A 17,789-nucleotide genomic window follows, 5' to 3' on the forward strand; every position below is an offset into this window, starting at 1 on the left:
TCCATGCTGACAAGACACTGTCTTCTAAAGGAGGCTTGGCCTGGCCACAGGAGTGAGCCCTGAAGGGGGAGCATACTAAATATTTAACCATCAGTCTAGCATGAGCAGTGGCCCACGGGAGCAGAGCCTGAGGCTGGCTCATGGCAGCCCCTGTGGGGCCCAGTGTTCCCCGCCATGATGATAGTGGGGACACTCAGCAGGTTTAGGGCAGCAGCTGTTCACTGAAAAAAAAAAATTTTAATACTGAAAGAAGCAGCCCAGCCACGCCAGGGCCTGCAGCTTGATTGTGAGCCTGGCTGGAGCCGGGGAGATCCCTGCAGGGTAGCCTGGAGCCCTGATGATGCCCCCAGTTAAGTACCCAGAAGGGGCTACAACAACAGAGGCCTCTCATCTGCCCTTTCAGGCCCCTCGCCTGAGTGCATCACACCATCCCCACTCTACAGACGTGGCTGTAGCTCCTGGGTGGGCCTGGCATGTGCTCCCATACTCCAAGAAGCATCCCGTTCCAGTTCTGCATTTCAAAGGCTCATTAGAGTGAATAGGACTGTGCCTGGAATTGGAACAAGCTGCTTCATCCACATGTGTTTCAGGGGAGGTCACGACAGCCTCCTTTAACCCAGCCAACCCCACAGAGACTCAGAGGGGCGCCTCCCCGTGGCCCTGGCTCTGGGGCTGCCAGAAAGGAGCCTTTGCTCAGGTGAGCCTTTGCTCACTCTAGGCTGCGTGGCCCCTGAGCCCAGAGGAACGAGGGTTCCTTGCCAGGTCACATTTGGTTTGCTTGAGATTTTTTAAAAAGTATTATTGTATAAGAAAAAATGAAGGCCGGGCACAGTGGCTCACGCCTGTAATCTCAGCAATTTGGGAGGTCGAGGCGGGTAGATCACCTGAGGTCAGGAGTTCCAGACCAGCCTGGCCAACATGGCAAAACCCCGTATCTAATAAAAATACAAAAATTAGTCGGGCTTGGTGGTATGGGTGCCTGTAATCCCAGCTACTTGGGAGACTGAGGCAGGAGAATTGCTTGAACCCAGGAGGCAGAGGTTGCAGTGAGCCAAGATCGTGCCACTGCACTCCAACCTGGGGAACAGTGAGACTCTGTCTCAAAAAAAAAAGAAAAGAAAAGAAAAGAAAAAGAAAAAATGATAATAGCCAATACTTGCTTGTCACTGCAAGCCAGGGATATTCTAAGCCATGGCATTTATTAACCCACATCTTTCGTAAGAGTTAAGCTGTATTATTATCTCCATTTTACAGATGGGAAAACTGAGGCATAGAGAGACTAGGTCGCCTGTCCAGGGTCTAGCTAGTTAAGTGATGGAGCTGGGAATTGAACCAAGATAGACTTTGCTTCTAACCACTCTGCTACAGCCGCCACACCAGGGAAGACCTCCAGCATCTGGTGATAAGTGAGAGAGGCAGCTGTGAAGGTATTCTTTTCTTTTCTTTTTTTTTCCTTTTTTTCTTTTTTTTTTTTTGAGACAGAGTCTCATTCCATTACCCAGGCTGGAGTACAGTGGCGCAATCTCGGCTCACTGTAACCTCCGCCTCCTGGGTGCAAGCAATTCTCATGCCTCACCATCCGGAATAGCTGGGACTACAGGCACCCACCACCACGCCCGACTAATTTTTTGTATTTTTAGTAGAGACAGAGTTTCACCATGTTGGCCAGGCTGGTCTCGAACTCCTGACCTCAAGTGATCCACCTGCCTCAGCCTCCCGCAGTGCTGGGATTACAGGTGTGAGCCACCACACCTGGCCTGCTGTGCAGATATTCACCATTTACTTTTTTTAAATTTCATCTCTGTATGCAAGTGTGTAATCATATGAACATCTAACCTATAAATAAAGTTCAGTTATACTAGGCAGCAAAATTAAAATTAGACATTTCACTTTAAGCATTTGGGGTGATTACAGCCTCTGTTTCCCTGGGGAATATGTGAACACAAGATGGGGTGCACTGTCCTTCCTTCATTGGCTCTGGGTGGGAGCCTGTCGCCAGGCCACGTAGGACTCTGCCTTTGGAAAGATGCAGATTGTTCAGACTCCATGGGCCCTCAAGCAGAGAGCTCTAACTGTGCAACTTGGAAGTTTCTCCTCGTTCTGACTTCTAGAAGGTAAGAGCATTACAAGGGGTGACTCTCACTCTGCTCGTGTTGTCCCTCACATGCTTTTTTTTTTTTTTTAAAGATGGGGTTTCACTCTTGTTGCCCAGGCTAGAGTGCAATGGTGTGATCTCAGCTTACTGCAACCTCCACCTCCCGGGTTCAAGCAGTTCTTCCTGTCTTAGTTTCCTGAGTAGCTGGGATTACAGGTGCCCGCCACCACGCCTGGCTAATTTTTTTTGTATTTTTAGTGGAGATGGGATTTCACCCTTGTTGGCAAGACTGGTCTCAAACTCCCGACCTCAGGTGATCTACCCACCTTGGCCTCCCAAAATGCTGGGGTTACAGGCATGATGAGTTACTGCACTAAAAGCACTTCACACCGTGCTTGGCATGAGTGAGCATGTACTAAGTATAAGCTGTGCCCATTCACTTGGGGCTGCATGAACATCTTGCATGCATTACACATAGCTCTACCTTGCTATTTATGTATTTATTTATTTTTGAGGCAACATCTTACTCTGTTGCCCAGGCTTGATCTCTTGAGGAGATCCTAGCTAACTGCAGACTCGAACTCTTGGGCTTAGTCAATCCTCCCGCCTCAGCCTCTTGAGTAGCTGGTACTACAGGCATGTACCACCACACCTGGCAAATTTTTTAAAAAACTTTTTTGTAGAGATGGAGTCTCGCTCTGTTATCCAGACTGGTCTTGAACTACCACCCTCAAGGGATCCTCTTGCCTCAGCCTCCCAAAGAGTTGAAATTGATTATAGGCCTGAGCCACTGGCCTGGCCTAGCTCTTTTTTTTTTGAGACAGAGTCTCGCTCTGCCACCCAGGCTGGAGTGCAGTGGCGCGATCTCAGCTCACTGCAAGCTCCGCCTCCCGGGTTCATGCCATTCTCCTGCCTCAGCCTCCCCAGCAACTGGGACTACAGGTGCCTGCCACCACGCCCGGCTAATTTTTTTGTATTTTTAGTAGAGACGGTGTTCCACCATGTTAGCCAGAATTGTCTCGATCTGATCTGATCTCGTGATCCACCCACCTTGGCCGCAAAGTGCTGGCATTACAGGCGTGAGCCACCACGCCCAGACATCTAGCTCTTTTTGTACAGATACATGGTATTCCCTGGAATAGAGACACCGAGATTCACTTAACCCTTCTTGTGCTGTGGGCATTTGGGCTGTTCTCAGTTCTTCTGTATTACACCAGTGTAATACAGTCAAACCATCGTGTACCTTTCTTGATGTAGACTGGTGTTACTATCAGAGGGACAGATTTCTGGAAGTGGAATTGTTGGATTAAAATAAATAGAATGAGGCCAGGCATGGTGGCTCACGCCTGTAATCCCAGCACTTTGGGAGGCCAAGATGGGTGGATCACTTGAGGTCAGGAGTTTGAGACCAGCCTGGCCAACGTGGTGAAACCCCTGTCTCTACTAAAAATACAGTAATTAGCTGGGCATGGTGACGCATGCCTGTGATTCCAGCTACTCAGGAGGCTGAGGCAGGAGAATCGCTTGACCTGGGAGGCAGAGGTTGCAGTGAGCCGAGATCACGCCACTGCACTCCAGCCTGGGCGACAGAGCAAGACTCCGTCTCAAAAAAGTAAAAATAAAAGTAATAAAATAAATAGAATGCACACCTAAAATGTTGATGCATAATTCCCACTCTCTCTCTTCCCCCAGTCGGGAAAAACTGTACTGATTTAACACCCTTAAAAGCAGAAGGGCGTGGTGGCTCACAACTGTAATCCCAGCAGTCTGGGAGGCCGAGATGAGAAGACTGCTTGAGCCCAGGAGTTCAAGACCAGCCTGAACAACATAGCGAGACCCTACCTCTACAAAAAAAAAATTAAGAAGTAGCCAGGTGTGCTGGCAAACACCTGTCGTCCCAGTTACTCGGGAGGCTGAGGCAGGAGGATCACTTGAACCCAGGAGGTCGAGGATGCAGTGAGCCATAATCATACCACTGCACTCCAGCCCAGGCGACAGAGAAACTTAAAATTTTGATGCACGATTCTAACTTATTCTTTCTATTCCCCCAAGGGGAGAAAACTACTAACACCCTTAAAAGCAGAACAGGTCATGCAGGAGCCCTGACCTGTGTGGGAGCCTTGCCAGTTTGAATGTAACAGCTGGACGTGGCCTCCCTCTCTCCTGTGGGGACTACCCTTGGTCCTGGGTAGGAATTTGGGCTCCCCCTGGATGCTGGAGATTTGTTTTAGAAACACCAATCCTCAGCCAGGCGCGGTGGCTCGTGCCTGTAATCCCAGCACTTTGGGAGGCTGAGGCAGGCGGATCACCTGAGGTCAGGAGTTCAAGACCAGCCTGGCCAACATGGCAAAACCCATCTCTACTAAAATTACAAAAATTCGCTGGGTGTGGTGGTGTGCGCCTGTAATCCCAGCTACTCGGGAGGCTGAGGCAGCAGAATTGCTTGAACCCAGGAGGTGGAGGTTGCAGTGAGCCGAGATCGTGCCACTGCACTCCAGTCTGAGTGACAGAGTGAGACTCCGTCAAAAAAAAAAAGAAAGAAAGAAAGAAGGAAAAAAAGAAACACTAGTCCTCTGGGCTCTTTGACATTAAAAATGGAAGTGCTGGCTTTCACAGCCATGGCTGAGACTGCACTCATTGCTCTTCGAGGCAATGGAGCAGAGTCTCTGCCATGGCACTTGCTAATGAGATTTCTGAGGTTTCCATCCGCCTTATTTCCTGAGGGAGCTCTATAGCAGTCCCATGTATGCTCAGACTCCCAGTAAGGTGGGGGAAGACATACAAGGGAAAAATCAGATTCTTAGCGTGCAATCCACTGAGCTGTTGCTGACTTGCTAGAATTTTGTCCTGATTAATGGATTTTAAAGATACTCGGCATCATTCACATATTCCCACAGCATACTCGTTTGAACGATTTCATCTTATTTGGAGCACAGGGTAAAGGGGTGGCAGGCAGACTGTTGAGGTTTGAATCCCACCTGCCCCTCGTAACCTTTGCCTCGTCTATAAGATGGGCATGATGGAAGTCCCTACTTGGCGGGGCATGGTGGTTCACACCTGTAACCCCAGCATTTTGGGAGGCCAAGGCAGGAGGACCACTTGAGGCCAGGAGTTTGAGGTTTTGTGAGACCTCATCTCTACAAAAAAAATTTTAAAGTAAAAGTGTTAGCCAGGTATGGTGGCACACAGCTATAGTCCCTAGCTACTCAAGAGGCTGAGATGGGAGGATTGCTTGTGCCCAGGAATTTAAGGCTGCAGTGAGATATGATTGTACCACCACACTCCAGCCTGGGTGACAAAAACCCCTGTCTCAAAAAAGAGAAGAGAAATGTATTTAAAAAGGAAAAGAAGGCCCTACTTGATAGAGTTGTTATAACACACCGGTTAATACACGCCAGTGTGGAGCCCTGAATCTGGCGCATCAGGAGAGCTCATCAGTGTTGACCTTATGTTTAATACCATCATCACCGTATTATCCCTCTCCACTGCCCCGCCCACACGTGAGAACAAATATGTTAGATCCCAGTCCACCCCAGACGTGCATCTGTTCACAGTCTAGGGAAGACAAAAGATACTCAGAGGCTTAAAAATCCAGTGGGCTAAGTCCCATAGTCAGGGGTGCATGTACACCCCTGGGAACTCAGCAGAGGGAGGAAAGGGGGAATTCTGCCTGGCCTGTAGAGGGACAGACAGCAATGGGGGGACAACGGGAGGGAGGCGAGGACAGGGCTCTCTGAATCAGTGGACCCCTGAAATATCTGCAGAGGTCACCAGTGTCCTTCATACCTATAACTGCCACCATACGTGACCCTTTCAGCAGCATCCACCCCTGTTGACAATTGGTCCTCCCCAACCACACCTGTGCTCCAGCCTCCTTGCTGGGCCTGCTGTAGCTCATGTCCTGGCTCCCACCACCCACCTGCCCACTTGGATGTACAGCCTCTCCGGGTTCAGAGGCAGACCCTCTTCTCTCTACTCTCTCTGTTCTTCTGTCCTCAGCTAAGACCGCACAGTAGAATCAGCTGCCAAGCTTTTAAGAGGCACTCAGTCCCGGGCCCCACCCCAACCAGCTGATTTAGAATCTCTGGGAGTGGGGTGTGGAGAGATACCTATATTTTTATTTTTATTTTTTATTTTTGTAAGACGGAGTCTTGCTCTGTCTCCCAAGCTGGAGTGCAGTGGTGCAATCTCAGCTCACTGCAACCTGCACCTCCTGGTTCAAGCGATTCTCCTGCCTCAGCCTCCCAAGTAGCTGGGACTACAGGCACGCGCCACTATACTTGGTTATTTTATTTTATTTTATTTTTTGTATTTTTAGTAGAGATGGGGTTTTACCATGTTGGCCAGGCTGGTCTTGAACTCCTGACCTCAAGTGATCCGCCTGCCTTGGCCTCCCAAAGTGCTGGGATTACAGACATGAGCCACCATGCCTGGCCCAGACAGCTATATTTTTATAAAGCTCCTCTGGTGCCTCTATTGTACGGCTGGCAGGGAGAACCAGTCCCCTGAGCATCCTCATCTGGCCTTGGACACTGGCTGTTCCCAGCTTCCCTGCTCATCCACGGCAGGTACCCTCTCTTCATGCAGATCCTGGTTTAGACACCACCCTTCAAGGGGTCCTCCTGACCCCCTCCCAACTAGAGTAATCTTCAGACCTATTTATTTATTTATTTTATTATTATTATTATTATTTTTGTTTTTTTTTGAGACAGGATCTTGCTCTGTTGCCCAGGCTGGAGTGCAGTGGTGCAATCACAGCTCACTGCAGCCCTGACCTCTTGGGCACAAGTGATCCTCCCACCTCAGCCTCCCAAAGTGCTGTGATTACACGTAGGAGCCACTGTACCCAGACATTTTATAACCTTTACAATGCTGACCACCCTTGGAAATTCTATCTTATTTCCCTGGCCTTTCTCTACTGGAGGTCCATTCATGAGAGCAGCGGCACGGTCCGTCCTGCTCAGAGATTATCTCTAGCACCCACAGCAGTGGCGTGTAGTAGAAATAGATTGAGTAAATGAATGGGTTTCGAGTGTTTGGTGCTTGTAGAATGAATGAATGAGTTATATATGACTGGGAAGTGGTGAATACATGAATATGTTTTTAGGGCTTTGTTGGCTAGAATAACTTTTTTGAGGGATTTATAAGAACATGGTAGGTGTTTGTTGTGTGAGTGAATGGATGAATGGATGCATTTTAAGGACTAACTAGTTCTTCCTGGATAAATACATGACTTGTACGTGCCCAGAAACTGCTGAGTCACTGGATGCATGGCTGGAGGAGTCCTTATTCCACCTGGGTCTTGGAGAAGAACCCTCAGACTTGACGCCACACCCCTGAGCCCTCCAGGGTGCTTGAGTCCTGCTGAGTGAGCCTCCATCACCGTGACTGGATCATGTTTCTGTGAAAGGGAAATGCTTGGAACACATCAGGGCAGCCCTGGATACCCAGGGGGTCCCTCCACCTCCAATCAAAGGCCTGTGAAAGGACAGTCCATCCCACCCCTACACGCTATCTCCAAGCATTGCTTTCAGCTTCTTGGGCGTGCTGCTTCCCAGGGAAGGACACACTCGGGCACCAAGCAGGCCCTGCTTGCCTTGGGTCACAGATCCCGACTAAGCCAGTGCTCCCTGATCCTGAGTGAGGTTGTCGTCCATCCAGTCATTCAATAGTTATGTTATTTTATCTGTCTGTCTATCCATCTATCTATCTATCTATCTATCTATCTATCTATCTATCTACCTACCTACCTACCTACCTACCTACCTACCTATCTGCTTGCGTACCTACCTACCTGCCTGCCTACCTATCTATCTAGTGATAGAGTCTCCCTTTATTGCCCAGGCTGGAGTACAGAGGCGTGATCTCAGCTCACTGCCACCTCTGCCTCCCAGGTTCAAGCAATTCTGTTGCCTCAGCCTCCCAAGTAGCTTGGACTACAGGCATGCACCACCATGCCTAGCTAATTTTGTCATATTTGTAGTGGACACGGGGTTTTACCATGTTGTCCAGGCTTATCTCGAACTCCTGACCACAGGTCATTTGCCCACCTTGGCCTCCCAAAGTGCTGGGATTACAGACATGAACCAACGTGCCTGATCAGATACTTATTTAGAAAAAAATATTTTAAGAGACAGGGTCTCGCTGTGCTACCAGGCTGGAGTGCATGGTTCAACCCTGTCTCCTTCTTTTGCAATCAGCAGGGTCCCAGATAAGGGCTACTTTGTCTGCTGGGAGTGAAGTTGGCATGAGTAGGGCCCTCAGCCAGCCTGTGATGGACAGGCAGTGTGAGCAAGAACCAAGCCTCAGTTGTGAAAGCCTCTGAGCGTCTGGGGTCATTCGTTACTGCAGCATAGCTTAGCTCATCCCGCCTGTCCCAAGAAGGAACACATTTTGTGGATGGGCAGCGATCAAGAGTTCAGGTTGGGAATGTTCAGTTGCAATGCTTGTGACATGTATAGGTGGTGATGTCAAGTAGTCAGGTGGGTAGGTGAGTTTGGAACTTAAAAGGGTGGTTGGAGCTGGAGATATTTTCCGCATTGGTGACACACAGTTAAATGAGAATCGCAGAGGTCCAGACGCTGCCTGTGATTGCAGGGAAGGCTGGTGCTTGAACTGAGGACTCTCTGACTTGAGGTATGAAGGGGTTGGAGTTGAGTCCCCACTGTGTCAACTCATAGCCATGTGGCCTTGGGCACATTACTTCCTCTGTCTGCTCCTCAGTTTCCTCATCTGTAAAATGGAGGTAATGATACCCACCTCATGGGGTTGTCGAAAGGGTTAACGCATAGTAATTGACAGGCTTGACGTGCTCAGGAAAGGACCTGGGCCGTAGAAGGATTCTATTCATGGTAGTTGCTGTTGTAGATACTGGCTTTTGTGTATGTTTTCATTGTTGTGTTGTTTTATAACTAAAATGTCCAGTGGTGGGAAATGGAATAGGGCTGACTTTGTGTCCAACTTGATGCAGAGACTCAAATGATGACTACAGCCCCAGATTCTAACTCTCAGTCGCCTTCACAGATAGTTCTTCTCCCGTGGTTACGAGACGGCTGCAGTGACTCCATCCCTCACATCTTCTCAGACTTAGGCTTAAAGGGAAAAGCGCAGCCTTCAGCTCCAGCACTCCTGGTAAAGACATCACGGTCTCACTGGTTCTGATCAGGCCACATGGGTTGCTCCAGAGCTAGGGAAGGAGCCCCACCTCTAGCCTATTGGGTGGCCAGTGGAGAGGGGAGGCTCCCAAAGGGAAGTCTGTACTGTTGGAAAAAGGAGTCCTGGCAACAGGGAAAGCAAACCACAAATGTCCACATTGGAGGGCTCTTGTGTTTCCCTATGCTGTGTCCTGCGAGCTTCTGGCAGACATTGCGGCACTCACAGAGTTAGGCCTTTTGGAGCCAAGACACCAAGGCCATGGTGCTTACCTGCTTGTTGCAGGGGCAGTCTGGGAGCGTTTACACCCACAGATATACCGTTGGTCTCCTGCTTTTCTAACAGACCCTGATTAAGTCCCCACTGGCCCAGAAGCAATCAGGATGGCTACAGATTCTGGCTCTCCCAGCTTCCCTTGTAACTGGAGTGGCCGTGTATCCACATTCTAGCCAGTAGGACATTAAAGAAAGGATTGCAGCAAGGGGAATGTTCTGGGAAAGATTCTCCTTCCTGATTAGGGTCAGACCGGTACCCTTACCATCCCTGTCTTTCCCCTTTGCCCATGATTCAGTGGGAAGTGTGACTGTGGCCACCAGCTTGTTACCGTGACGCAGTAAAGCCAGAAGACTTGCTCAATCCTACAGCACATGAGGGAGGCAGAGGGAATGGGGGGACGTGCTTCACATCACTGTCCAGCTTTCCCACCAGGCTGGAGCCACCATATCTGGCCTCCTGGTGACATGAGATGACTAAATGTCTTCACTGTGCAAGCCACCGCTGGATAGTCTTCTGTTACTTGCAGCCAAACACATCCCAACTGACTCTCTCCCACTGCCACTCACTCCTCATTTTGCTGCGGTCTCCCAGCCTGCCCTAGTTTTTCCATATACAGTTCCCCAGCTGCCCTCCTTCACACAACAATGAGTGTCACTCGGGGTCCTCTGATGCCAGCAGCAGAAGCCACGCTTGGCAGTTTGTGACCAAATCACAATTCACTGAGGATGTACAGAATGAACAGGAGGCCAGAGGAGCAATCTTAGAAAACAGGGAGGAGCCAAGGTAGCCCTGGAAGGAAGAAACCAGGGGTCCCCAGCAAAAGTCCCTGCACAGGAGAAGCCAGGTCCACTGTCCCCGCCCCTGCAAGAACACTTTCCAGCCTCACATGCTCTTAGAAACCTTGCACAGAATCCTAGGAGAGGACCCTGGTCCGACCAAGCCCACGTCCTGCGCCCACCCCAACTGTGCTTCTGTAATTGAGGGGAAGAGGGAAGCACTCCTGCTAAAGATACACAACAGAACTGTAGTAAGAGCAGTGGCTGGCTGGGTGCAGTGGCTCACGCCTGTAATCCCAGCACTTTAGGAAGCCGAGGCGGGCGGATTACGAGGTCAGGAGATCGAGACCATCATGGCTAACACAGTGAAACCCCGTCTAAAGAATACAAAAAATTAGCCGGGCGTAGTGGCGAGCGCCTATAGTCCCAGCTACTTGGGAGGCTGAGGCGGGAGAATGGCGTGAACCCGGGAGGCGGAGCTTGAAATGAGCTGAGATTGCGCCACTGCACTCCAGCCTGGGTGACAGAGCAAGACTCCATCTCAAAAAAAAAAAAAAAAAAAAAAAGAGCAGTGGCTATGGAGCAGGTGATATTATACCCATTTTATAGATTGAAACCAAGTCGCTATTTCCATAACCCATCCGTGGCACACCAGGATTGAGCCCAGGAGGCAGTCTGGTTCCTGCCTATGCTGTGCATCTCTCATCACGGGGGTTCCCCATCAGGAAGGTCCAGGTGCTTTTAGGAAGGAGGAGCTCAGTGGAAGACAGCTGGAAAGAGACCAATGTGTGCCCTCTGAATCCCAGAGGCTGCGGGTGCCACTCAGCCTCTGAATGTCACAGGAAGACTCAGCTGCAGCTGCTAGGAGAAGGGATTTGTGCAGAGAGACCAAGGCCTGCAAGAACATCTGTGTGTGCGCACAGAAGGGAGCAGAATGGATTGAGGGTTTCTGACTGAGCTGGAAACAAATGCCATCAGCAAAGCCCATCTGTCGGGAGGTGCTTACATAAGCAAGTCAGGGTCACATCTGGGCCACTGGTTTTCCCAACCAGCCTAAGTGTGGCCTCAAAGGACTAATCCTCCTTCCGCACTCTGCACTCTGAAGGCGGAGCCACAACACAGGCTGGGCTGCGGAGGACAGGTAGTGCCCTCAGGTGGGCCATCATCCCAGCTTGACTTGGGATCTGGTGCCCAGCACAGCAGAGTGTGGAGCAGAGTTCAGGCTCTCAAGCAAACAGTCTTGCCATTCTGTAACTGACAGTTTAGAATGGAGACAATAAATACCATAGATAAAATAATTTCACTTTTCTCTGGCAAACCAGCAACCCCTGCCCGAGTGTGACCCACACATACTTATTTTGTGCACCCTCATTGTGTATGTATATGTGGTGTTTTGTTGTTGTTTGTTTTTTGAGACAGAGTCTTGCTCTGTCACCTGGGCTGGAATGCAGTGGCACAATCACAGCTCACTGCAGCCTTGGCCTCCCAAGTAGCTGGAACTACAGGCGCACGCCACCACGCCTGGCTAAGTTTTAAAATTTTTTGTAGAGATAGGGTTTCACTGTATTGCCCAGGCTGGTGTCATACTCCTGGGCTCAAACAATCCTTCCACCTCAGCCTCCCAGAGTGCTGGTATTACAGGCATGAGCCACTGTGCTCAGCTTCATTGAGATTTTTGTTGTTAATGTTCTTAGGAAGTGCATTTTACCCTTGAACAACATGGTTTCGAACTGCATGGATCTACGTATACCTGAATTTTTTTCAATAAATGTAGTGGAAAATTTTTTAGAAATTTGCAACTATTTACTGGGCGCGGTGGCTCACGCCTGTAATCCTAGCACTTGGGGAGGCCAGGGTGGGCAGATCACCTGAGGTTGGGAGTTCAAGACCAGCCTGCCCAACATGGAGAAACCCCATCTCTACTAAAGATACAAAATTAGCTGGGCATGGTGGTACATGCCTGTAATCCCAGCTACTCGGGAGGCTGAGGCAGGAGACTCACTTGAACCCGGGAGGCGGAGGTTGCCATGAGATGGCACCACTGCACTCCAGCCTGGGCAACAGAGCGATACTCCATCTCAGAAAAAAAAAGATTTGCAAATATTTGAAAATAACTTGCAGGGGCGGATGCGGTCACGCCTGTAGTCCCAGCACTTTGGGAGGCCGTGGCAGCAGATCACTTGAGGCCAGGAGTTCGAGCCAGCCTTGCCAACATGGTAAAACCCTGTCTCTACTAAAAATACAAAAATTAGCCGGGTATAGTGGTGTGCACCTGTAATCCCAGCTACTCAGCAGGCTGAGGCAGGAGAATCACTTGATCCTGGGAAGCAGAGATTGCAGTGAGCCGAGATTGTGCCACTGTACTCCAGCCTGGGTGACAGAGCAAGACTCTGTCAAAAAAAAAAAAAAAAAAACCAGAAAAGATCTTACAGGTGAACCGCGTAGCCTAAAAATATATTTTTTAAAATAAAATGTTGGCCGGGCGCGGTGGCTCAAGCCTGTAATCCCAGCACTTTGGGAGGCCGAGACGGGCGGATCACCAGGTCAGGAGATCGAGACCATCCTGGCTAACACGGTGAAACCCCGTCTCTACTAAAAATACAAAAAAACTAGCCGGGCGAAGTGGCGGGCGCCTGTAGTCCCAGCTACTCGGGAGGCTGAGGCAGGAGAATGGCGTAAACTCGGGAGGCGGAGCTTGCAGTGAGCTGAGATCTGGCCACTGCACTCCAGTCCGGGCGACAGAGCGAGACTCCGCCTCAAAAAAAAAAAAATAAAAAAAAAAAAAAAAATAAAAAAAAAAATAAAATGTTAGGGCCGGGCGCGGTGGCTCATGCCTGTAACTCCAACACTTTGGGAAGCTGAGGCAAGCGAATCACAAGGTCAGGAGATCGAGACCATCCTGACTAACATGGTGAAACCCGGTCTCTACTAAAAATACAAAAAATATTAGCCAGGCGTGGTGGTGGGCACCTGTAGTCCCAGCTACTCCGGAGGCTGGGGCAGGAGAATGACGTGAACCCGGGAGGCGGAGCTTGCAGTGAGCCAAGATTGCACCACTGCACTCCAGCCTGGGCGACCGAGTGAGACTCCTTCTCAAAAATAAATAAATAAATAAACAAATAAATAAATAAATGGGCGACCAAGCGAGACTCCTTCTCAAAAATAATTAATTAATTAAAATAAATAAAATCAAATGTTAGGTATGTCATGAATACATAAAATATATGTGCATTAGTCTATCATTTACTACCACCATAAAATATACAGAAATGCATTCTAAAAAGTTAAAATTGATCAAAAGTTACACACACAAATACTTTGCTAAGCCAAGAGAAATGTAAACAAACATAAACATGCAGCATTAAATCATAACTGCATGAAATTAACTGCAGTACACACTGCACTATTGTCATAGTTTTGCGACCACCTCCTGTTGCTACTGCAGTGAGCTCAAGTACTGTGAGTATCCGTTTGAAACACCATGTGACACTCATCATCTCCGCATGAGCAGTTTGTCTCTCCAGCAAATTGCATATCGCAGTAAAAAATGATCCCTGGAGGTTCTCACCTAGTTTTCATCATGTTTAGTGCAATACCGTAAGCCCTGAATAACCTCAGGGGACTCGTACAAAGTGCCACTAGTGATGCTGGAAGTTGTCCCAGGAAGCACAGAAAAGTCATAACATTACGAGAAAATATGCAATTGCTTGATATGTGCCATCGATGGAGGACTGCAGCTGCAGTTGCCCGCCATTTCCAGATAAATGAATCCAGTATGAGGACCATTGTAAAAAATGAAAAGGAAATTCATGAAGCTGTTGCTGCACCTATGCCAGCAGGCACAAAAACCTTGCACTTTTTACAAAATATATTTTTATCTCGTGTTGCAAATGCAGCTTCTTTGTGGGGACAGGATTGCTGTAAGAAAAGCATACCTATAGATTCTAATTTGCTTCAAGAAAAAGTGAAGTCATTACATGGCAACCTAAAGCAAAAGGAAGGAGGAGGATCTCAAACTGGGGAATTTAATGCCAGCAAAGGATGGTTTGATAATTTTAGAAAGAGTATGGCTTAAAAAATGTCAAGATAGCAGGAGAAGCAGCTTCTGGCCGACCAGAGGCAGCAGATGAGTTCCCAGATGCCAGTGAGAAAATCATTGAGGAGGCTGGGCACGGTGCCTCACACCTATAATCACAGTACATTGGGAGGCTGAGATCACTTGAGCCCAGGAGTTTGAGACCAGCCTGGGCAACATACTGAGACCCCACCCCTACCAAAAATTTAAAAATTAGCTGGGCGTGGTGACATGCATCTTTAGTCCTAGCTACTCAGAAGGCTGAGGCAGGAGGATCAGTTGAGCCCTGGAGTTTGAGGCTGTAGTGAGATCTGATTGTACCACTGCACTCCAACCTTGACAACAGAGAAAGACTGTGTCTCTAAAATAATAGTAGTAATAATAATGAGTAAGAAAAAGAAGTAAGCCTGTTCATAAGTGCTAAGGAGAAAAATGGAGCAGGGGAAGGGGCTGGGAGTGGTGGGGACAGACATACAGAGGCAAGCACTATTAGCAGTTTCTTGAAAATCCTCCCATCATCTCTGTATGATAGTTTGTTGTTGTCTCTGTTGCTCTGTTGTTTTTCCTTTTCTTTTTATTTTTTGAGATGGAGTCTCACTCTGTCACCTAGGCTGGAGTGCAGTGGCATGATCTCAGCTCACTGCAACCTCCACCTCCCGGGTTCAGGTGATTCTCCTGCCTCAGCCTCCCGAGTAGCTGGAACTACAGGTGTGTGCCACCATGCCTGGCTAATTTTTGTATTTTTAGTGGAGATGAAGTTGATCTCGAACTCCTGACCTCAGGCAATCCACCTGCCTCGGCCTCCCAAAGTGCTGGGGTTAGAGGCGTGAGCCACCATGCCCGGCCAATATTTTTGCTTTTCAAATTGGGAGATGTTGCATGTAATTCTAGGTTTCTGATTTCTCTTGGAAAATCAGATGATCTGACATCCACACTCCCACAAGCCTTGGTTGGCAGAAGACACCCTGCCATCCAGGTCAGTGCAGGCTCCTTTTGGCCTCTCTCCTGTCTCCCTTAGGCAACTCAACCCTGTGGGCTTTCCAGCTTCCTCCCTCTTCTTTAGCCCATCCCCGTGCTGCCTCCCAGCAACGTCTTCAGGATTGTTTGTGTTCTCATGGGGCACCAGGAAGAGGGGCTCCCCACTCCCCACCTGCCTTCTTCTGGTGCTCGCTTTTTCAGAGGCTGCAGGCTCTCCTTACTATTTTGCTCCTTGAATCTGCTTTGAGCTTCCCTCGTGGTCTCTGCCGGTTCGCTCCATACCTCTGGGCATAAATTAGGAAAAGCCCCCCCACACATGCACATACGCACGCACACACAGACACACACACAGACACGCACGCACACAGACGCACACACAGACACACACAGAGACACACGGATGCGCACACACACACACAGACACGCACACACAGAGACACACAGACACACAGATGCACACACAGACATGCGCACACACACACAGACACACACAGAGACACACACACACACACACACACACACACACACACACACACCCCGATGCACACACACACAGAAGAGGCCTGCTACTTTCTCACACAGGAAGCACCAATAGCTGTTGACCAAGAACGGCTGTATCCAGCTCTAGATTCCCAAGGAAAGAAAACTTAGAGGTCACCTTGAGCCAAGTGCCCAGCCCAAAGCAGCACTCTACTGCCCCGAGCAAAATCAGTTCCGTTGGCAGGACGGAGCGGGCACGATTGCTGGGCAGTCAACAGGTTCCATCACAGATGGCGACCCACTTTCCCCTTCCTCTCCAGCAGGATTTTCATCTTCTAGAAGTTCAAGGTGGAGACAAAGGGAAGTGACCCCGCAGGTTGTTTTATGTGCTGGACAGAAGCACAGACTCCCTTCCCCAGGGGCCTGCAAATCAGGAGGTACTTACACTTCCAATTAGGCAGAAGCCATCTGTTCACTCGTACATACAATAAATACTGAACAAACGTCCTGGACACTGTTCTAGGCACTGGGGATGCATCAGTGAACAACACAGACATCCCTGCCGTTCTGGAGCCAACATTTGAGTGGTGGACCCAGCCAGTAGACAGAATGAACAACTGTTAAAAAAATTGGAAGTAGAGCGGATAATTAAGAAAGGCTTCCAGAAGATGGGGCTTCTCTGTCTCTATAGGGTGATTTGGGAAGGTTTTTGTTTTTGTTTTTTGCGAGTTTTTATTGTTTTTATTTTTGTTTTTGAGACAGGGTCTCACTTTGCTGCCCAGGCTGGAGCGCAGTGGTGTGATCGTGGCTCACGCAATCTCAACCTCCCAGGTTCGAGCAATCCTCTTACCTCAGCCCCCTGAGTAGCTAGGACTACAGGCACATGCCACCACACCTGGCTAATTTTTGTATTTTTAGTAGAGACAGGGTTTTGCCATGTTGGCCAGGCTGGTCTTGAGCTGCTGGGCTCAAGTGATCCACCCGCCTTGGCCTCCCGAAGTGCTGGGATTACAGGCGTGAGCCACCATGCCCAGCTGGAAGTCTCCATGGAAAAACTGACATGGGAAGGAACCAGCCCCAGGAAGGAACCAGCCCCTGGAAGGACCGAGGAAGCATATCAGATATCCTGGATAAGGTTTGGTGCATCAGAACAGGAAAGAAGGCCAGTATGATCAGAGTTTAGTCAGGGATGGGGAGAGACATCAGAGCCAGATCCTGTGGAGTTTATGGAGCAGGGGAAGGAGTTTGGATGGTGTTTTAATGCAGTAAGCAGTCACTGGGGAGATCTCAGTGAAAAAGTGATGGGCCCTGATTTACCCAGCCATAGTCTGCAGTAACCACATGGATTTCTAGAGACATTCCTTCTGCGGCTTTCCTCCCCAAACTCCACTGGTGCTCATGTTGACTCATCTGTCATTTTCACTTCCTTTCTGGCAGAGTAGCTGAGCTGAGCGAACAACAGAGCAGATGGACAATAGTCTGGCCTCTGCGTGAAGCCACCAGTTCACGGGAAATACAGGGGGAAGAGGAACATGTTAAGTGGCACCACAGGGATCCTGAAAGTGGGGAAATCCACAGGACGGGTGACCCCTTTCCTTCAACAAGTAAAGAGCATCAAAATAAAGGAAGGTGGCCGTTGTAGAGTAAAGGAGACTTAATAAAATACCTGCATAAGCAGAGGATAATTTCGAACAAACCAGCTCACAAAAGACACCTGCGAGACAATGACGGGAAATGTAATGCAGGCAGGGTACTGCATGACATTAAATAATTCTTGTTAATTTAGATGAGTATGATAATGTTATTGTAGTGATTTTTTTTAAACCTTATCTACTAGAGTTACAAGCTAAAGTATTTATGGGTGAAATTACCTGATGTCTGGCCGGGTATGGTGGCTCATACCTGTAATACCAGCACTTTGGGAGGCTGAGGTGGGCAGGGATTGCCTGAAGTCAGG

General features: G+C 49.0%; 1 protein-coding gene across 5 annotated transcripts in view; it reads left to right on the forward strand.

Annotated features, from left to right (window-relative positions):
• SIPA1L3 (signal induced proliferation associated 1 like 3) overlaps window positions 1-17,789 on the forward strand; it is a 310,996-nt gene that overhangs the window by 160,029 nt on the left and 133,178 nt on the right. The window lies entirely within an intron of this gene.

Source organism: Rhinopithecus roxellana, chromosome 12 (genome assembly GCF_007565055.1).
Source record: "Rhinopithecus roxellana isolate Shanxi Qingling chromosome 12, ASM756505v1, whole genome shotgun sequence".
NCBI lineage: Eukaryota > Metazoa > Chordata > Mammalia > Primates > Cercopithecidae > Rhinopithecus > Rhinopithecus roxellana.